Below are 23,360 nucleotides of genomic sequence, written 5' to 3'. Positions count from 1 at the left end.
ACAGTATACACATGTAAATGTGATCACACCACACTTAGGTTCTTATAACAATAAACTATTCTGTTTTCTTCCCCCCTGACATTTGCAAAATTCATTTGGAGGAGTAGGATATACCTTACAGAGATTAGTGATAAATCATGTATTTTTAATGAATATCAATAGGAGAAACCCCAGGACATAGCCCACCATCTAATTTGATTAAACTGTGCTTAAGGCAACACCACCTCTCCGGCTGGGGAATAGCACTATAATGACTTTGTGAGCATTATTGCAGGCTGCTTTAATGATTTAATGAACTGCCTCTATATTTAGTTCAATAGCCTTAAAATGATTAGTGTTTAAGAAAAATTAGCTCACTTTGATCTGATTCTATTTGATAGTAAGTTTAAATAACCTAACCCTTCAAAACACAGTGGAAAAAAATTCCTAGAATCCCAGCCAGCTAACTGCTAGAAAACATTATGGCAATCATTAATAACAGTTCATTTATGTTTAGCTACAGCATATGGAACGACATATTCATCCCCCAAGATGGGACATAGTAGCATATATTAAGTTGGGTTATAGAATTATTCTTATGTGTTTTTGATGTGAAAAGTGTACTAAGAAAAAAACCCTGTGTGCCCATATAATGGAAAAAACAATTATTCCTCCATCAACAGGACCACTTCAGACCCATCTTAACTTGTGGGTCCAGAGTATGGCTCTGCTTCTCAGTGAGATGCATGAAGAACTGGCAATTACCAAGGCAGGACCAGGAAACGTTGGCTGAGGTTCTGTCACTCTCCCAGATGTAGCAGTAGAAGGAAGGTGACTAACCTGGAGCTGCTCTAGGAAGACAGAACATAGCTTGAGAAGTACATTTGCAAATAGACATACCAGAGTTTGCAATTTGCCGCTGCTGACACAGCTATGTGTATGACTGGTACATACTGGTTACTAGGGAGTGTGCTGTGAGAGTAGGCTGTTTTGCATCTCCTGCATGTTTCAGGAAAGGAGAGAAAAATCCCATCATTTCCATCACCATTTGCAGGAACACATCACCACTGGCAGAAAAGCAAAATGCTGAGAAAGTAGCAAATGAGCTAACTTGCTCAATAAGCTTAATTTAGCTTATTCATCGAACCCCAGACTGGTTTCGGTTGGAAGGGACCTTAAAGCTCATCCAGTTCCAAGCCCCTGCCACAGGCAGGGACACCTTCCACTAGAGCAGGCTGCTCCAAGCCCCATCCAAGCTGGCCTTGAACACTGAACACAACTTCTCTCGGCAGCATGTTCCAGTATATTTTATTTCTGTGCTGTTACTTCTATGGCCATTTCAACATAGCGTGGTCTGGAGAACTGTGTTGGGATTCTCAAGCCCCAGACTATGCTTGATGGCATTAGTCAGCATTGGCAAGTCACTTGAAAACACTCAAGCCATGAATGCAGTACCACCATGCTGCTGAGAAAGGAACATACGGAAATAAGCCATAGTGCTAAAAATACCATGTCCAATAGGCAGCTTATAAAATATTAAACTTAGTTTATTATAAACTGTTGAAATATTAAACTTATATATAAACCTATATTAAAATATTAAACTTATAAAACTAAATTTGGAAGAACAATGGCAGAAACATCCAATCTGCAGGGTCTTTCTTGCACTGAGCCTCTGTATTGTGAGATCCACTTCCAAGCCAGCCTGGGTATATGACACTAGCACCTTCCCTTACACCAAACACCTAGAAGCAAGACCATGAATGTCAAAAATTATAATAAGCTATGCACATTCAAAAGCAGCCACCCAATCTAACCAGGAATCAAACCTAGATGTGGAATTCTTCTCAAGGTACAGCACCAGCAATACTGTTAGATGTTTGTAGCAAATACCTTGGAGTAAATCCCAAGTACAACCTAAAACAAGAGAGCAATGCAAGACACACTCAGATCTTGCATAGTTTCTTACAGTTCTAATTGTATTTCTAGCACTATAATCATGAACTAGTCCTTTGGTTTTCAGTCTTAAGCAGTTTGTCTATGCTATAAAGTGAACTCAGAATTGATAGGCAACAAGCATCCTTTTCTCCCCAGAGAAGAAGTGCAAATAAATGCGTTGCCAATCAACCCACTGTAGTAGCTAGCAAGTTGTGATAGTAAATCCAAGAGCTAATCCCATCACCCCAACAAATACATCTCAGTGCCCCATGGCAAGGGACACAACCAGGCAAGTTGTAAGCACAGGGGCTAAATTCACTCAAGAGGTATTTCTTGGTGGGATTTATCTATATTAAAAAAAAAAAAGTTACAGCTCATCCAGGATCATTATATTACATTTGCCCACAGTTACTTCCTTGTGTCTCAGTGCCTGTTCCCAATTTCCAGCCGTCTATCAGGAACAGCAGGCCACATTCTCTCTGAGGATGGGTTTCCAAGTTATTTCATCTACTCCCTTTTTTCCTGCAGTGTCTTTTCCCAGCCCTCAGGCTTCTACCAGGTTGTTCACTTTGTGTGATCAGCAGGTACTTTCCAATGTAGCAAAATGCGGGCCCACCGCTTTCTTTCCAGACTTACAGGACTGCCCAATACCTTTTCACTGATAGATGATTTATATCAAGATTTGGGGTTTATTCTGCCAACTGCCCCTCAAGCTGAGCAGAACTCTATTTTCTAAGAAATTCTGGCCTTTTACATTTTTCTTTTGTTCCTACCTGGAATAAAGACACAAAATAACATTCTATGGAAGTGACATGTGGTGAAAAATTGTGGCTACCCACATGTTCCATTTCAACATGAATTACTGGCAACAAATTACTGTGCGGTAGATAGAATACCTATTACATACTCATATCTTGGTAGAATAGTATGATTACTTTCATTCTGCTTTAAGTTTCAACATGAAACATGTCAAATTGTGTCATTTGGACAACATATGCCTTATTGAACTGTCTCATATTACTAAAACACTGAAAAATTGAGTTCATTTTCTCTCTCCTTGTCAAAAGGTGCAGTCAGATTGACACAGTCCCATGAAACATTCTGATTTCCACTAAACTGCATTTTCTAACAGAAAGCTGTTCCATTAAAAAAAAGCCAGCTCTAATGTGCCTGAAGTCTATGCAATTAAAAAAGTTTCTAAATATAGCTTTAATCATGGCCAACCCCAATCTTCTCAGAAGTCCTTGCCCTCCAGGCCATCCCAAAGGGATGGGAACATCCAGTAACAAGCCAAAAGTCTCATGACAGTGTATTGACCCCATTTGATATTTATCTCCAGCCATTTCTGACAGCTTCCCATGAGCTTAATTAAGCTCATTCATTTCCACAAATTGTGGCATCCTAGAAAATATCAGCCTTTCCTTTGATAGATGAGATTCAAATGTGCAAAGTCTTATGGGAGGCAGGTGTCTCTCAGGCTATTTGACAGTGCAGCTCATGGAACAAGTTATCTAGTCCCTCCCCTCAATAATGTGGAAGTGAAAGACACAGAGGATTGTAAGCCATCCAACACAGACCACAGCAAAAAGCCACTTGCTGCAAACTTTGAAACACCACACACAGTGTGGAGGAAGTTGTACCTTTAAACAATAGGAGCAGTGCTGCAAAGCCACAAAATTATTCCTGTCCTTTAAGGGGATATTTAGGAGTAAAGGCTACTGCATCAAGAAACACCCTGTTTGCTTCTCAAATCTTTCCACACTGGCATTTGGGTTTGGCTCAAGTATCATCTTTGTCTTTCTAACATTGTATTTTTCTATTTGTGTTATATCTCACTGCCTTTAGCAAAGGTGAAGTGCACTTTAGCTGAAACAAAGGCCATTTGAGGGGACACTCTAACAGTGTTCTGCCACGTGAAAGGCTACTGCAGAGAATCAGTAATTATTTAACACAGAGAAGACAAGAAATAATGGACTTGGATTTCAACATCTCAGGTAAAGAGCCCAACATGCGAACAGATGAAAGCAGAAAGACTTAGTCTTTATCATAAGGGTTTTAAAGGGAAGCCAGACAAACTTCTTTGAATAACAACTGAATTGATCCTGCTTCAGGGCAAAATAATATATTACCAAACCCCTCAGAGCTGCTTGAAGTTGGGTTTTTTTTAGTTATTAGATTGTGGTCTTATTTTTCAGTTTAAGAAAATTCATGATAACTGCAGGCTGGAAAATGTGTACTTTAGAGTCCTGTAAAAACTTCCCCTAATATCAAACATAAGCAGGAAAAATAAAGTCCTTTCCTAACACAATGAAGCATTCTTTCATAAAATGTAGCTTTCATTTATTTCACGCTGAAATAGTCAAGCATGAGGTATAAGCTTAAACTCTGACCATTACATGTTTTTCTCCCACCAATGTTTTCCTTTACAGAGCTGCTTCTGTCTAGTATGTGGTCTGTTGAAGACCAATGTTAATACAACAATATTTTTGTTTCTTGCATACATTTAAGCACTTCATTTACTTTGGAATCTTGGCCCATAATTCCTGTGATATTCTAATTGCTTCATTTGCCCTTAACATATTTACACAGAGGCTGTACCAAGGAGTTCAGGAACTTCATGGAAAGAGGGGCATTTGGTCCCCACACTAGTTCCATCATTCCTAATTTTTCCAGCTCATTTAACACCTTTTCTATTGTTTTACGCATATTGAACACCAGTCTCATCTCAGCTGTGCTACCACAGTTACACTACATCTAACCTGAAAAACACATTTTCATCCTGGGGTCTTGCAGTTCATCCAATACCTCAAATGAAAGCTTCTCCCCCCCCCACCTTTGATCATTAAATATCTTACTATTATAGCACAAACTCAGATCTCTCTTTTTTATCCAGTAGCTGGAAGGATTTTCAGTGCTTATGCTGCTCTGGGGTTACAGCAAACTCTATTTGCCAAATTGTTTGCCTGAAGCGGACAGCCACCACATAGGTATCAAAGCATTTGTCTAACATAAGGCTTTGTTTCCCAGTCACGTGCCTACAGCATTCCCAAAATAACTTTCTAGTGCAGAACACCATACAACACCTCTATGAAGAGTCCATCTCTAGAAGCCAAACTCCTGGAAAAGTTGAGGAATCTCTTGAAAAGAGGGCTTGAAAAGAGGAAATGCCAGTTCCAATGGAGCATGTGAAAAGGAGGACAGAGAACTAGACTTCTTGAAGAACATGCTTCCAAGATCCACGAGAATATCGTAGGTTACCCTGCTCTTGCAGGGGGGTTGGACTAGATGATCTTTTGAGGTCCCTTCCAACCCTTGGGATTCTGTGATCCTAAAGCACAGAGAAGTGGCAGTTCACTAAGTAAAAATTCCCACTTCTCCCGCCTTGCCTGCAGTTGTCGGTCAAGCCCCACAGTCAGAGCTTAAACCAGAGCATCTTGCACACTATACTAGATAGCACAGGACCACACACAAAGCCTTTTCCAAGGAACATGCTTATCTTTTGTGTTTGGTGCCACTGTTGAGTCTCTTTCCCTACAGGAGTTTAAGTAACCAAAACAGCCTTCTTTTCTTTAAATGTTCCCTCTTTCCAGACATAGCTTGCTTGGAAAAGTGTAATGAATAGAAACCAGCCTGCCTCAGATTTTATACTTCATAACATGCTTATTATTAGACTTACACAAATTCAAAGTGGCAAGAGAAGACATTTTATACAGACCAAGTTATCTGAGGGTGAAGCTAGCTGAAATTCACCAAAGCTAGTCACAGTCAGCAGGTATTGAACAGCTTCAGAGAAACTCAGCCATAAGGATTATTTACACAGAATCTGCTGCCCCAAAGCCTAAAAGGATATTAAAAAAACAGAAACCAAGACGAACTGCACACATTAGTTTGTTTTTTTTCCTTTGTTTGCAATTACTCATGTGTTTCAGGACACAACACGGGTGCAGCAGATGAAGCCACTACAGAAGGGAAGGGGGTGAGAAAGAGCAAGAGAGAAGCAATTTGGCTGCTCCATATCTTGGCCCTATACCTACAAAAATAAATGGCTTGCAGACAGCTAACCTAAGGTCAGCAAAGCTTCCACTATTAAGCAGTTCCAGCTGGTTGGGACTTCCTAATTCCCCACTTACAGTAGTCTATCAAGTTTCTTGTTTAAATTCATGCAGATACAGGATTCGAGATACAGATTTTAGAACAGCAGCCACAAAAAGATTAACACTTGTACCATAAGACCAAAAATCCCAACTCAAACTATAAGTGAAATGACAACAGCAATACCTCCAGATTACTGTGTGCTTCCTACAGATTCTTTTGGGTACCAAGTACACACACAAAAGCAGTCAAAAACAGAAGCAAAATGAGTGCCAACCTTATTCTGTCAATGCTGACCTATTTTGTTCAGGTCTAACAGCTCAAAAAGCTACGAATTTGGTGAAACATGGCTTGTAAAACTCTAACACCCCTCAATTACTTTCTGCTGGCCAGACAGGCAAACCTGTCATTTGGCAATGCATCATGATCCAAGATCGTAAACTTTATCATTCGGGGTCATGAGAAAATGGCCACAGGTACACTTTGCTAACCTCCACTAGGTAATTTTTCACAGTTATCATCTAAAAAGCGTAAAAGCATAAAAGATATGTTATCTTGGAGCTCAGTTTATTGTAGCATGGGTGAGATTCCCTATAATACCACTTACTAAGTAACTGTTGTGTGTTCTTCAACACGGAAAGTCAAATCAGTAAAACATCTTCTTGACAGTGTGTCAGGAACAAGACGACACCTCTCCTTTTGGAAACTAACACATTATCATTCTGCTCTTACCTTTTCTTGCCATCCACCACGCTGACTCCAAAAGTGCTTCCCTACTTCATTTCTTTCTTAATACAGTATCTGTAGTACAACTTCAAGCCAAGAGTTCCAGAACTTGGTCTGCATTTCCCCAAAAGCCAAGAATCCTTTGGAGTTTTGCTCTTACCTGTGAGATAAGTAGATTCTTGACCAGGAAATGCTGGCTTATGGTCAGTCATCTTCTGTGCAGTATCAGATGAGTAGTTTCTGTGGGGGAATTTGAAAAGCTTAAATTCTCTCAATTCTCCTAATAAAGTTTTGCATACACTCATTGCAGGTACAAGGTCAAACACTGGTTTCTGAGCACCCTGGCTGTCCCTCTCTTGAGGATTTGGGTTTTATTCTCCCCTTTAAACGAAACAAACCTCTATAGGAGTACGGTTTCAAGTGAAACATGTTCAGCAGCCCATGTGGAAATTCACAGCCAAATTGACATGCAAATCTTGATGGTTTTGATACTAAATTTGAACTCCATAAAGTTCTATAAAGTTCCCACACTGATTCTTACTTACAGAGGAGCCCATCACACTGCTGAGAAAAAATATCCTTTGCATTGTCTAAAGAGGTACTAAAACAAGTAAGAACCAGACACCTGAAGCTTCTTGTGGGATTTCAAAATTATCATCAGCTGAAAAGAGCCTAAACCAGATCATGGCTGGCTTGAGTTAAAGCAGGGGAACGTTAGGTGAGTGCTGTATACTCAGTTGCTTCTAAAACTGGACATTCACTACTATTATTAAAGGAATCATAGAATAGTTAAGGTTGGAAAGGACCTTAAGATTATCTAGTTCCAACCACCCTGCCATGGGCAGGGACATCTCACACTAAACCGTACCACCCAGGGCTTTATCCAACCTGGCCTTGAACACTGCCAGGGATGGAGCATTCAGAGCCTCCCTGGGCAACCCATTCCAGTGCCTCACCACCCTAACAGGAAAGAATTTCTTCCGTATATCCAATCTAATCATAATTCATCTGGATTAGCCAGAGCATGGTGTTGACATTAACCAGAAGCAATTGTCATTCTGACAACTTCATAGCAAAGCCAGCTAAAGTACCAGTGATGTGAAATGCTCAGTTCTCACAAGTCCATTTGGTTATGCAGGAGCTGGGCAAGCTCAACCCTCAACTGAAGCACTTTACTGGATCAAGCTGGTGCAACAGCATGTCCTTAGATGACACATTTCTTCTCAGTCTAAGTTTGCTTCTCTCAGGAATTAGATCCCCACATTTATGCAAGATCTGGCTGTGTTATATTCTTCCTAGTGCTGTGAACTAGCAAGGGTTTCAGATGTATTTCACTTCCTGATCACCAGGTTGGTTGGTTGTAGGTTTTTTCTTACCAAGCTCTTTGAGCAGTGTTTGGAATAACATGTATCTTTCACCATGTAACTAAAGTCTTACCAAAGTAACTTTGAGTGCCTGAATTTATCACTGATAGCTGAGCTCTGGGATTCAGGGCTTATTCCTTGCTACCCTACAAATGATTATTCCTGGCTGTTTGTATGGCCCTTTACCCTCTTATGGCCTGATCAATACCACTCCACAGTCACAGGCAAGTTTCTTCCCCCCTCTTTGCATTTTGGAATTAAGACCGACCATAGGGCAGTAGGAAGCACAAGAAGAATCTACACAAACACTGTGCAAGGCTATTATTCCTTCAATACCTGAAGCTGACCTAACTGAACTGCTCAGTTCTCTGACCACAGCATGTCTATGCATAAGCTACATATTCCCAGGAACTATAAAGCAAACATCAAGTTCAACCAGTCAAAGCCATCTCAGATATGCCAAGCTACAGCCCAATACAACAATTACAGAAGCAGCTGTACAATTTCAAACTCACTAGCACTTTCAGAGCAGAATCATCAGTAAAGAAGGGAAGTATTCAAAGAGCAGGCAAAAGTTTCACTGGTTTCTGGTGACACAGAAAACACTTTAAACCAGGAGATGGGATGGACCTTTGGGAAAAACATACTAGGGAGCCTGAGCTGCCCAAGGACCAGGTTACATGCTTCATATCAAGTACACCAGTCATTCCAGTGGAGCCTACTCATTTGCTCACAAACATCCTGAAATGCATGTAGTGCACTTCAAGGCAAGAGCACTCAGCACCTTGCAGAATCAAACCTTAGTCACCTGTCTCAGTAGCACATGGAATGGGCAAGCTACCACACTAAGAAGACTAGGAACAAACAGCTGCTGTGAAACAGCAAATCTGTCCTTTGAGGATACTTTCATTTGTTCTCATACAAACATCATTTTGGGGTAGTCTGTAATCCATTACCTGATTTCCACTTCATGGTGTGCAACGATCACTTATAGTTACTTGGGCTCTGTTGTTGTTTTAACTGCTAAATATCTGACATTCCCTCCCACCTGCACAAACATACCAGTAAATCTATTCTAAGTACAACCACATTCCTACTGCAGCATTTTGTTTTCCAAACAGCCACTAATAATAGATCCCTAATAAAAAGTCACAAACTCTCATTTCTCTTAGAAGACCTACTAGTTTTGCAGTGGAGTAAAACCATGTTCAAAAAACACATTTGGGCATCACCTGACCCAAAAGAAAACAGCAATCTTTATGTAAAAATCTTGGTGTAGTCAACCCTAAGGAGCACCACTGGGTGCAAAGTAGTACAAAACAGCCATGAAATGGGAGAATTCCCTCCTGCCCAGTCAGAAATCCTCAAATTGGTCATGCTAGGTGTAGAGAAAAGTATGCTTGCACACAGAATCCCAACAAATGCGCATGCACTGAGTCACTTAACCAAGGGAGCAGATTTACCATGTTGCCTGTGTTTTCTGCCCACCTTTTAACCCTTTCTTATCCTTCTGCCATAGTTCTCCTCAGTGGGTTAACTGCAATTCTTATCTGCTCACAGTTTAGTTCAAACTGATAAGCACAGATTATCTTTCGTAGATTTCTTCCATACACTTACAGCTGCTTTTCTATAGTCTTTCTGTTCTGTCCCTCCTTTTCATTTTGACTTAAATCTGTTTCAAATACCCAGGCCCAAATCTCTGTAAGAGTATGTCTACACTGGCAATTTAAAGCATAAAGAGCTGGAGTATTTGACACAAATATTTAACTCCAACTTAACCTCCCATCCTGGCTAAGCAGAGATATGAGGAGCTCAGAAGCAAGTGCTTCAAGGCCAATGCTCTATTTCCATTACCATGAGAAAACTGTCAGTGTAAACACTGTCTATTTCTCCACAGCTTAGTGATTACTCATAAGTTTGCTGAGTAAGTAGTATCTGGTAGTGCCTTGCACCCACTTTCCTCAAGTATAAATGACTACAGGAGGTGACAGGTAATGAAGAAAGAGCATTGACATCTGTTTCTTTTAAAACTAAACTATTTTATGGCCATCTCCACAGCTGCTTTCAAGCTTCATACTTCAAAAGGTCTGACCCCTTTACCTGTTTGTTGTGCTGGTGCCTTCCGATTATACCTTCTAGCATGAGAAACATTTCTCCCAAACCTAACACTACACTTGAATTAGATGCTGAGGTGTGAAAAACCAGCATGTTGGTTGAAAAAGTAACCAAAATATTCTATAATCTTACAGCAGATTGAAGTCATCTTTTATTTGCATTACATAAACTGAATTCTAAAGAGAAAGAAATTCTTGAGGCAAGAGAAAAACTCTATAACTTCAGATGTGATTTTTTTTCTAATACAGTTCATACATTTGCTTTGCCCTCATCAATCCAGAATATTAATTGTAAAGCATGTTAATTACCACGTATAGGAAGACTTTACATAATCATAAGAAGTAAACAAATATTTTCTTTACTAGAGCAAATAAAAATATTATAAATACCTGTGAGAGACAGAGTAAAATGTGGTTATAGACCAGAATTATCAGCACCGGTTGGAACCTGTTTGTTAACAGGTTTAATCCACAAGCGCACAGGCAAACTCAGAAGTGAACATCTCTGTTGACATCTCTTAACATAGAAGCTTAAAACCAACATCCTTCTCTGTTTGCACAGTTCAGTCCTGGATTTGCTCTAGTTTCAGTGAAAAAGAACTACCCAGGCCATCAGTAATTTCTCAGTTTCCAGAGGTATATCTAGATGGGCTATACATAAGGATTTATCCTTTCAAAGGATTTTTATAGCAATGTATGGTTTGCCCAGCTCTTACTTGGCAACTGTACATATGCCAGATCAAAGTGCAAAATCAGCTGTAGTAAATCCTTGAACCAGACTGGCAGGACTTTGTCACATACGTATTTTCATGGATATACTGAGAGTTGTTCTAGATGAGATTTAACGGAGAACTGGGGGATTATATATTTTTATACAGAGAGTGAGTAACTGTGCAGTGGGAATTTTCATCAATTAATAAAAGCTTTGGATAAACCTTTAGGTGAAAGAGATAAAACCTCTGTCCACAAAATAAGAGATTAGCCTGCAATTCACTTCTGATATTTAATATTCCATCTGTTATATTTGCTTTGGCTAAAGACTTTGCCAACTTGAGCAATTTCTGCTCTACCTAAATGACAGGTCTAACTATAACACTTTATGACTTATTTTTTCATTTGTCTGAAAAAGCAAGAATGCCCCCTTTTGACAATTCCATATATTTCCCCTGTGAGGCCAGGAGAGGGAGTAGTAGGTTGTATTTTTCCCCAGAAAAAGCAACACTCTGGATGGCAAGTATTATATTCAGCTCCCCAGCAGACAAAGACTGCACCCTCTGCTCATTATTCTTTTTAAGAGACTATGGAGAGATGTGGTTTGGGGTTTCTTCTGGCCAGGAAAAACTGCACTTCGAAAAGAGCATCTGCCACAAGAAAGTTTCAGACAAGAACTACTACACACTTTGTGAAAACTAAGTAAATCTTACACATTGATGGATGGAAAGATACGCAGGTGTTTACTTAGGTTAACCTGTGAAAGCTCTGTGCTTGCTTAGTTACCCTGCTGAAGGTACAGCATAAATCTGGATTACCTGCAATCACTGTGCCAAAATGTGGTATTAAGGTGAAATAAAAATAGACCCTGCTACTCTTCTGCTTCTTAGTTATACACATTGTAATCAGAAAAAAAAAAAAAAAAAAGGCAAAATAGGTATTTTTGTACATTCCCACCCAAATTTTGAGGTTGTGCTGCTGATGATGAAAAGCAAAGACTGTTTGCATGCACTTTTGCTTCAGGTTCATCTGCGGTGAAGCCTGAAACATGCCTTGAAATTTGTCAAGAACTCAAAATTCACGAGCTGATCTCAAGCAGTTTGAATTCCTGTGTTAGGAAGCTTGCCTTTGGAGCTCTCTAGTCAGATATTGCAGCATGATGTGGTCTTCTAGAAGGTGACTCAGAGGAGGATGAAAAAAAAAAAAACCCCGTAAGACTAAAATCTCACTTGTGTATTTTCCAGCTCTTCCAGGGAGCCATTATCTCAGCCTGAAAAACAAATGGCCCATATATGAAATCACAGAATGTATCAAGTAAGGTATTTCCGAGAGAGATAAACAACATGGTAGAAGGTGCTAGTCAGATACCACTATCTGTGTTATATCAAATACCACAGGTTATTCTCACCCACATCTCAGGCCGTGGAACTATAAGCAAGACAGAAGATCTGTCTCTCCTAACCTCAGGGACTGACAAGCTTAGAGAGATACTGTTAGGAGAGTCACCTCAGGAAGCGATGCCAGTCACAGTCTCTCACACTCAAAACTGAGAATTAGCACTGGTTTAAAGGTGCTGGCTTTTGAACCCTGGTCCATACCCCTGGATTTTGTTTCTGTAGCTCAACTGAGATGCAATTCCCTGCACCCATGTGATCCTGGAAAAGGGAGATGAGTAATACTTCATATGCATGAAGAAGTCACTCTACATAACTATTATGTGAAATTGCAGCCTCCTTCCCTGAGAAGTACAGGTGCTCATGGTATTTAATTGCATCGGTATTAACTAACAGTATACAACAGTTTTATGACAAAAAGCACAAATGTTAAGCAAGAAGCATGGAATGACAAGCAAGATTACAGTCTGGGGAGAGTTCTCAGGTCAAACCCGGGAGAAAGCCTTTTACCTGACCAAATAAGACAGTTTAAAAACAAACTAAACCCACACATGCACAAAGTTAACTAGCAAACTGACAAAGAAAGAATAGCATAAAATCCTGCTGCATACTCTTGAAAATGAGAAGTCTTTCTCTCATGAGAGAAAGATTCTTTCTGCCTGAGAGAGTGAAAAATAATTTGGCTGATTTCCTATTTCAGGTTTTGGACCATCAGTTAAGTTTCTTATAACAGCATTGAGTTATTGGGTTTAAAGTGCTCATCAGGGTCACTATGGCTTATTGCAATCCAGGTACCATATTTTCCAAGAGCTGCATGGCTATTTAGCCACATACCTCCTATTAAAGCTAAATTGTCTTAAATAAGAGTCATTGTGTGTCTAACTACCCATGCAGCTCCTTGAGAAACTTTAAGGCACCATATTATATTCTCTCCTCTTCCATGAAGTAGTGGAGGGAGGAATATTGCTTGCAAGCTAAGTTTTCATATGTGGCATTAGCAGCATTCACTACTGGCAGAGGCTTTACCCATGTAAAGACTACAGTCATCTCAGTGCTATAGAGCTACTTGAGGTGGCTGCAATTAAATTATCCAAGTTTGGCTTCATGTGCAAATTTTCACCAGCTGAGAACCTAGCTCATTATTTCTCACTGATGAGATCTACACAATTAGCAACAGGAAGAACAGGAAAGCAAGTGTCTTATAAAGCACAACATTAATACAGTATTGGTGAACACCTTGTTGTGCTTCATTACTCATGATTTAGTGTGATATGACTTAGCTCACACCAATATTTTTAAAACTCTGGCTTGTCCCCTACATTTGTTCACAAACATTACATGTTACCTACAGGATGAAGGGTTCAAAACTAAACAGATTCCCTTACGTCAAAAACCAAAAGCACCTTCAAGGAAACCTTTCCCACTGCTCAGTCTTCTTCTTTTCCCCTCCCAATTGACAATGGCTAAACAAGAAGCAACAAGTTTTACAGCAGCATTTGAAGAACTAGTTAAGGTTGAAAGTGACTGTACATGGCCTCATACCAAATCCTGTTCAAATTTAAGTAGGAAGCTCACTTTTAGTGACTTTCACCTGACATCTTTTACAGTGGAAGCCATAGTTTTAAAAGCCTTTCATCTTCCTTACATCATCCAGATTTTTAGTTGCCTACATCAGTCTGTATTATTTCCACTCCTATTTAATGTTACCAAAAGTTTTATTTTCTTCTTCTGCAATGCATTTGGCTTTGTTTCCAAGTTCCTAAAACAGGGCTGTAATCACAGATAATCATCACCTCATAAAAGAATCAGAAAAGTAATTTACTTTGCTTCAGCCTTTTTCTTCCACCTCAAAGGACATTCACAGCTACACCCCTCTGACCACTATTCTCATTATTAAGCAGCTTAGTGAGAATATTACTCTGATTTCAAGAATGTTTTACTGGAAGCAAGTTCCAAAGAGCCTCCTTGCTACTACATTCAGTGTGTTCAGCATTCACTATCAGCTGTGGGATTTACCAAGAACTCAGAAAAGTCTGTTCTCATTCTCCATCAAAGATAAGAAAATTTAGGTGTTTCTATAGTTACAAAGAAATAGTTTCTGGAAATCCCTTATCAAAAGTGAACTCTGCTTCACTGAAATTAGATTCTCCTTATTGTTATTTCCAAAATTCTCAAGATCATTTAGTCAGCATTAAAGGGATACCACTAATGACTAAATGCAACCAGCATTCTCTATGCTCTGTCCTCTCCCAGGGAGCTGAAGGCTTTTATCTGTTGCCAGCCAAGAAATATTCACTAGACTCACAATCTACTGTATACCTTTCAGAAAGCTGCAGGGCTGAAGGTAAAGGCTCAACAACACTGAGGTTTCTTTTCTAATCTTTTCAAGTTCTGCACTTCACATCAGTGGGCACTATTGAATTATGTTAATTACAGTACAGTATGAATTATGAAAACCTATTTATTCTTGGTCTAAGTAGTTGAAGGTAATTAAAACTTTTATCTTCCTATGTGCTTCATTGATGAGGTACCTGAAAGGAGAAATTGAATGAGTTCACAAGTAGTTTTCAGTCTGTAAAGTTATAGTCCCAGGAAAGAGGTACAGCAGTCTCCCATTCTACCATTAGTCTCTTGCTTAGTGAAAACACAGAAGACTTCCACGAGTCAAAATAAACACCAAGTTGCTGAGCTGAAAAGTAAGAGTTTCAGATTTGCATCTCTTATCACTTCAGACCCAACCTTTAGAAGAGACCTTCACCCAGACTTTACATTCTGTCTCATACTATTACATGATAACAAGATTTGCACAGCATCTCTATGAATCAAGTACTGGCAAGCAGGTTCTTCCCACAGCCGTGACTAACTAGGGATGAAGAACACACACCACAGGCATCTAAATACCTGTTCATATTATTCATGCCTCAGAAAAGTTATTTTTCTTCCTATTTCGTTGCCTGAAGAAATTGCAGGCATTGAAAGGAATCCTGAAGGAAAACCAGACAACTCATAGATGCCCTCACGTGGATGCCACATTGAGGACAATGCTCATCGCACCAAGATCACTGTAGCTGGGATGCTAGAAGCTCTCAGCCTTAAGCTCTTCCTTACTAGGCTCCTCAGGCAGATGATCTGGAAACAATATGTCATAACCAGAAGGCCCACATGTAAGAGAAGTCAAGTTAGAGAATACATAGAGAAAAGACCACTTCATATATTGTGTGGCACATGTAAAAACACCTTATGCCCACTAAAACCCCTGCATAAGCCTCTGGAGCCTAAGGTTATACAAGAATCATTTATTTCAGCAGCAGCATACTGAAGTGACACAGATACAATATGCCAATCACCAAAACCCAGCTCTAGTGTTAAGGAGATGATTAATGAACAAGCAGCTCAGCTTAACATTGCCCACTGCTTTCTAGGATCATTGCAACAGATTGTATTTATCCAGACTGTAGAGTATATATTCAGCATGTTTACTCTTAAGCATTATGCTATAGTCCCCAGAAACAGTAAGAACCTGCTGGTCATTCAGCAAGGGAAGGAACCAGTAGTTTAACAAAAAGGATATTTACACATATGTGGACTAGCTGGCAAATTTACAGGCACATTAAGACCACAGTTAATCCCTCCATTTCCCAACAGCTGTAACTGAATATTCCCACACAAACCCCTCAGTTTTCAGCTATCTTAAAATAGCACCCTATTTTCAAGGCCATGTTGATGCGACCAGAATTATTTATGAAGTTGTGCATGATTTTAGCTGTGCAACTCTTCAATCTCTGTAAGTCCTGGTTGCCTGCACAGGTTATACAGCAGTTCTTGACTTCTTGAGCTCACACTTGTCCCTGCTTTCACACTAGGGCAATACATTCCCAAAGTTTGGCAGATGAGAACATAACTAAAAGCAACCTCACACAAAATAGTATTATTTCCTAAATATCTGAAATAATCAAGTATTCCTGTACAAAACAGCAACCACCACCTAGAGACTTCTCTTTGAATAGGAGCTGAGCCACCATAGAAAAGGGTTACTGTATCTAGTTATCATCAGTTAAATAAGAACTCCTAAGGGAAAACAGGATGCTTCAAAGAGGGAAAACTTCTGTGGCAACAAATTCCTGCTGAATCAATTTTCAATAATCTCAGAAAACAATAATACAGTACAGCTGAAATCTCCACAGCAATCTTTCCTGCAAACACCTCCCTTTTATTACATTGCTGCAACCAGCAAGCAAAAGATGGAAAATCTTTCAGGCTAAAATGAAATTTGTTAATAGAAAAAGACCAAACATACATTATTTAAGAGGAACCAGGTGGATGAAAGTACAATAAAGACATAAATGTGACTGCTAGATACACAGAAAGAATTTCTGAGCTCCACAAACTGTGGGCTTACTTTCATAAATGCCATTTTCTTCTTTTCTTACAGCATAAAGAAAACTTAAAACAGGACTAAGTTATATTTATACCACCTGGAAACACTTAGTCTTTTATTAAATTTGATGTACCTGAGAATAAGTCCTATATTCAGGGGCTCAAAACACTTCCCTGCCACTGGAACACCGTTCCAGGCAGTATGTTCCTGAAGGCAGCCCTTGAACTGCCTTATTTACAAGCAGTGCGCGTGAACATTACACTCATCATTTCCACTGTTCGTTTTTCTTCACCTCTTGCTCTCACTTTTTATTCTCATTCAATTTTTACCTGTAACTTAGAAATTACATGATAGATGTTGTAGAAGTGTCTTTAGCACAATATGAAACACTTTCATATTTGTTCGTGATGTTGATTCTGCCCCACGTTTGTTTGCCAGTCATCAAGGGAAAAGTGACTGGATATAAATACCCACACATTCACATACAGCTATGCAAGAGCCCTAAAGGATACCCACGTAAACTACACTATTGTAATACTTTTGTCCTGTAATGCTCCTCTTGCTTTGTCCAAACTTTCAGTGCATTACTTGCCACTCTTTGCTTCAACTCCTCCTCTTTTTTCAGTTAGGTTTTATTGTAAAGACTTGTTTGAGGAAGGCAGCATTACCTCCATGCTTACCTTGCACACACCAGTTCCCTGATTACAACTGTTCAAACAGAAAAGAACAATTATTTATGGTTTACTTTATCAACTACAATGAATAAGCCCCATGAACAATGCACAAGGCTGGGTACAGGTGCCAAAACCACAAAACCCTCTAAAAGAAGATGAGCTCTAGCTATGTTTGTACTCCTCTTTTCCAGCTCCCCTCCAACTGCTCTAAATTGTATTTTACTTCAGAAGAATATTGTAGTAAGCTTTAGTTAATTTTAACTAATATTTTTTGTCTAAATTTGGAGGTACAAGTACAGTGGAAAAGCCAAAGCAGTGCTTATGTCACACTATGCTTTTCAAAGCTCTCATCCCTGTTGTCATTGTGTAACACAGTTCCCATGTTAACAGAACCTGTGAGTTGCCCCTTCATAATCACCCAAGAAAACCACCACAAATGTACAAGTATCAAACAGGAAGCCCAGAATGGAAGGAAGCACACGGAGAACATCAGGACACGATCTTTCTTCATTTCTCCCTCCTTATTTTAATATAACTAATAAGGGAGAATAGATACCGTGAACAAACAGCAGTAGAACTTTTTCCTTGGTAAACTCCATGAGACAGAGGGTCTCTGCAAGAGCACAATTCCACCCAGAGGAAGATTATACCTATTTTAGATGCACTGCCCAGCCACAGTGCTGTTGAAGGAGCAGTTATCAAGAGGATCAATAAAATTCACTTGTGGTTTATACTGGAGCAGAATTATTTTGCTTATGTTTTTTTTTTTTTTGTTTCCCTTCCAACCACGGGCCATATCAAGAATTGGTTGTGAACAAGTACAACTATTAACCACCACCCTAGAGCCTTGCCAGCTAAGGAGGTGAGCCTCTGTCACCTCAAGTATGGGAAACTAGCTACATAAATCTGGCCAGCTGAAAGTTCCTTGATATGGACTCAAGCCTACAATCAAACAGACCATTTTTTGTGAGATGCTAAGTTTCTGCATGAAGTTAAACATAACACTATCACATAAAAAGTCAAGACAAAAAACCCAGCTTCAGCAAGGTTTTACTACAAAGTTAATGGATATGAAAATTTCTCCCAATTCTCACACAGAATTGAGGTGTTTCTGTAATTACCAGTTTCTATTCCTCTCTTGAAAGTTTCCCTGCAAGCAGCAATCAGAATTATATACGATCTCTGCATGAAACTAATGAATTCATGACAAAGACAACTCCGCAACATGGTAAGAGATAGTGCCTCAGGAGTACTACTGTCAGGCTTTAATGCCCCAAAGCAGTCTCACAACCACGTTCAAGCTATAATGGAACTAGAACAAATACCAGTGCTGCACAACATCAGCTGTCCAAGGCTCTGGGTGCACCCCCATCTAAAATAAAAGTATAGAGCAACACACAGGTTAAATACACTTGTTTGCTTCCTCTAAAAAGAGGAAAATAAGTTTTTCTGCTTTCTATCTACAGCTATTCATAAACAAAGATACAGCACATTCATCTGTAGAAACTTCCGTTTATGAAAGAGAAAACACTTTTAAAACAGTAACATACAGCAACTCTTCAGCACTCCTGTTAAATACCTCTAAAATGAAAGTGGTACAGGAAAGAAAAAGAAAAAAAGACAGGAGGCATATCCCACTAGATCTGGGCAACACCTTCCTGGCAACTATTTCTGTCCTAAAAGACTTTGTGAACCAACAGCTACATAAGATTTTTTTCCTTCTTCAGGTGTTTGCTAGCAGAGATCACTATTCTTACAATTAAAGATTATTTCTCTACAAGTGCATTTCCCACTCAACTTTCCTTCCCAAAAGAGAAAACCTTAAAGGTAAACTGGAGTGGCAATGAATTTTATGTACGTAATACCTTTGGAGGTTACCACAGTTCAAATCAAATCTTTACAGATCAAAGACATCTAGGTTGCCTGTAGAAGATGAAAACACTTCAGAAGGACGCTCAAACTCACCATCTTAGTTTTCTCCTTACATCGAAACCCCAAGAAACTGAGGAAACCTATGTTTCCATGTGCCAGCTGCTTATCTAACTGCTATCATAGACCTTATTAAGCAAACCCTTTGCTTGCACTTAGCTATCAAGAGTCAGAGGTCCTGTCTGCACTTCCACATCAATGAATATCCCCAACATACTGTCTCTGTCTGATACCTGCTGATGGAATCAAGGGAGGCTTTTCTAAGGTCAGATAAAGTTGTTGTATGAGCAAAAGTGAGTGAAAAGGCAAATTATGCATTTGAGCGTGGTTGCAACAAATACACATCATAGGAAATAGATGGAAAAGCAGAAAATCCTCAATACCCTAATGCTATCATCTTGCTAGTTCCTAGACATTTAAGGCTGTACCCCACTATCACATGGCAGAAAAGCAGAGTCCTTTAGATGACTGGCTCAGGTAATCGAAGCAGAAAACAGCTAGAAATAACACCGCAAAGTGATTAGAACTGGTTGTAAATTTAAGCACCATTTTGATTCATTAATCTCCAACAGCTAAAGACAAACCTAAAGCAAAATTAACATGATTGTAAACGAAGCACTCATATCCTGTGGCTACTTTTTTGGCCTGCTGAGAGAGAATGAGCTGATCAAAGACAGACACTTTACTGCAAGCAGCAAGATTAGTGCTGCTTCAGCGAGCTCACAGTTAGGCCCCATTAACTAACCTGTTTTAGAAGCTGGTAACACCATAATTAATCTTAGCTTCAATTTGAAGTGGAACAAGAGATTGACCTGTCCATATGATGACATTGCACCTGTCCTACTATCCAGTGCAAGTTTATGGATAATCTTCTGTTGTTGACCATGTGAAGAGCTGTAACGAATTTCACGTTAAGGGGCACAAGCATTCAACCCTTCCCTGGGAAGGCAGAGAAGAGCTACTCTTTTGGTGGCTCAACATACAGTTACAAGTTGAAGTCCTACCAAGTGACTGCTGTTAAGAGAGGAATCCATTGTAACTGTTAGTGTGAGGAACTAATAGCTGTTAGCAGCAAGCCAGCCTACAAAGACATGCAGCAGTACAGCAGTACACAGTCCCAGAGTCACGCTCTCCAAGGCAAGCTTACTGCTTCAGCAGCAACAGTTAGGGCTGACTTAAATGTGTTTTATGCATTCACATTTCTGAGTAGCTTGTTAGGTTACCAGTACCTATAGAATTATGTTTCTCAAGTAAATGGATGAAATTCAAAGATAAAGTAAAAAAAAAAAAAAAAAAAAAAACAAACACCACTTGCTTTAATTCATCTGAAATCTGCCTTGAACAACCCCACACCTTCCACAGTTCAGTGTTATCTCCTACCATGTATTATCCCACAAAATGTGATAGATTAGTAAAACTTGAGAACATTTATCACAAAATGCAGCTTTCCAGAACTGAATTTCATGTTATTTTTAGCTGATATTCATCAGGGCCTAATATATATATACACAAATTATTGCTGACAACAGGTTTCTCTAGTGAAGTATGGTACATTACATAGATAAGATCCTCTATGTTTGCAAGAAAAGTCCAAAAGCTTGAATAAAATCTCTTTCTGATAAATTTTCGTTGTGTGGATAATGTTTTAATATTACATGAATATTTTCTCTGTGGCAGTTTCACCTATCAGATTTTATAAGTTGAAGCAGGAACGTTCAGATGCAGTAGCTGGCACAGAACTTTTCATGCATATACCTGAAGTTCCTCCAAAACTGCCTTCAAAACACTTTAAAGTTTCACTCTCCTTTAGCCATTAAAATTTAGAACATTGAAACATAGTAAGTAATGAAGCATTTTGCCAAATAAAATACAGTAAGAATCTTTCTTGCCAAATGTCTTTTTTTATGGGTTGCAACACAGTTCATCTGAGAAAGACCTACACTGTTAAGAAAACGAAGCAAAATATCACACCTTTTCCATTCACACGGGCACACTGCATACTGTTACTATCATCACATCAGTCCAGCTAGACACTCCCTCGTAAGTATCAGCCCCTCAGAGCCATCCCACTTCATAAGAGAACTGTCTCTAAACAAACACAGACAACCAGCAGTGCCAGAAGCTCAGCTGATAGACAGCACATGGGTCAAAGCACAGATACGAGCATATAATCTTTCACATACCCATAAAATACACAATGTTCTGCCTGTGACACTTGCATCATGCGAATAGCAAGAAGAGTTGTAGACACAGATTAACTAAATTAACTGATATACTAGAAAAGGATGCAAGTTTTTTGGTACACTATAAATGAATCTAAATTCAGACTGCTATCTATCATCGCATTTCCCCACTAGCACAGCTGTGTGTGCGGTTTTGCTTCTCCTTTCCACCAACAGTATAGCTGAGCAGCCTGCACATACTCTGACAATTAGAAACTGGATCTAGCTCAAACAACAATTTGGTACAGTCCTTTTAGAAGAGAGAAGAAAATCACATCAGCCTGGATTAGAACAGTTTAAATTGCCACAGAACAACCCTACGAAAGCATAATTTAAGAAAGTGAGAAGGATCTTATTTGTATAATGTACAGAATGTAGCTAACGAACATTGAGAGAAATCACCTCACCTTCCTCTCTCCTCACAATACATTTTCTCCTTCCCTTGGATCAGTATTTCTGACCACATACCTACACAATTGGACATTTGAATCAACTTATCTAGTCAAAAATTGACGCAGCAAAGACTTAGATTTAAAACAGCAGCTTAGCCCACTTTATATGGACAACACCACTTTGTGAGGAAGAACAAAGAACAGGATTGCCACCTTCTACTGAAAAGACACAGGCATTTAGACCCAAATACCCTCTATGGAATACAGGGACAGCAGCTAGATAGACCGAAGAGGAAAAGGGGTGAGAAGCAACAACAGCAAAATATATAGCAAGGACATCAACAGCTTCTTTTAGCAGGAATTCTTAGACTATTGAATTTTAGAAGTGTATCAAACACATGGTTTTTCACAAGTGGATTCTAAAATACATCACATTGCCATTAATTTTACAGATAAGATTAAAATACAAGATATGCAGACTATAACATATGAAAACACACAACCTATGCATTTATATTCATAAAGCATGTCTCCATAAAATCAGTAATGCTATCAGACTAGAAGTACTCAGAAATTACCTCTTTCATGCTACAGATGATATTTACTCCTTTAGAAGAAGCCAGCAATTAAAAACAAGTACAAACACCCCCCCAGCCTATATCACCCTAAGAAAACTGATTTAGCTTTTTCAGTGTTTTATCTGGATAAGGCATACACACAACAAAAAAAGAGCCCCAACTATTTAATTATCAGGCATTTCTACAATCCAGGCACTACATAAAAGTGCTTTAAAGTTAACATAATACACACAACAAGTATAAAGCACTACCTTGAAACAAACTCTCTGCAAGTTCCATACAGTCTAAAACATACTAGTACTACACATAATATTGTGGAATACATAGAATATATATTATATATAGGACATGGAATATACAACAGTTCTGTGTTAGAGAGAATTGGCAAGCTACAAGAGAACCTTGTGTTCTATGGCCAAAATATCACCCACAGAATAGCCAACCCATCTAGCCTCCTCAGTTATGCCTTTCAAGGAAGATACTAAAATCTTTTTGAAGATAATACTAGAAACTAGAACTCATAAACTCAAGGAAAATAACAGGAACACCTTTAAACTGTTGCTCTGATAACACTTCACAATGCCCCTTTTCCAGAAAAAGGGAAAGCTATTCCTCTGTACAAGCCCTAGCTGCTGTAAAACCTCACAACCTGACCACCTCACTCCAACCATCATTAACATCCTTTGTTTCTCAGGCTCTTACTGCCTTTTCTCTTCAGTTTACCTGATTGAAGCAATCAAACCTTAATTTCCATTTAACATCAGAATTGCACCTGTCAAAAGACTTCAGTGCCTGAAGACCTGTTTTCTCCTAAACGCTGCAACCTGACTTAAAGTATCCCTTTAAGGATACCTCTGTAGGCAAATGCA

At 39.2% G+C, this 23,360-nt stretch overlaps 1 protein-coding gene across 26 annotated transcripts in view; it reads right to left on the bottom strand.

Moving 5' to 3' along the window:
• The window catches only part of BCL11A (BCL11 transcription factor A), a 148,161-nt gene that overhangs the window by 123,431 nt on the left and 1,370 nt on the right, over positions 1-23,360 (bottom strand). For 8 of the 26 annotated variants that reach the window (XM_065682411.1, XM_065682409.1, XM_065682415.1 and 5 more), the window contains exon 1: positions 6,896-7,106. The gene's annotated coding sequence lies outside the window, so the exon portion shown is untranslated. Of the gene's footprint in view, positions 1-744; positions 831-6,895; positions 7,107-7,133; positions 7,149-9,055; positions 9,136-22,491; positions 22,521-22,742; positions 22,764-22,922; positions 23,019-23,039; positions 23,166-23,214; positions 23,287-23,360 lie in introns of those variants that run through there. The other 18 variants (XM_065682406.1, XM_065682428.1, XM_065682430.1 and 15 more) reach the window with 11 other exon arrangements.

The sequence above is a fragment of the Lathamus discolor genome, chromosome 5, assembly GCF_037157495.1.
Source record: "Lathamus discolor isolate bLatDis1 chromosome 5, bLatDis1.hap1, whole genome shotgun sequence".
Classification (NCBI taxonomy): Eukaryota; Metazoa; Chordata; class Aves; order Psittaciformes; family Psittacidae; genus Lathamus; species Lathamus discolor.
Note: the sequence above shows the minus strand (reverse complement) of the source record. Positions and strands in the feature narration are given on the sequence as shown.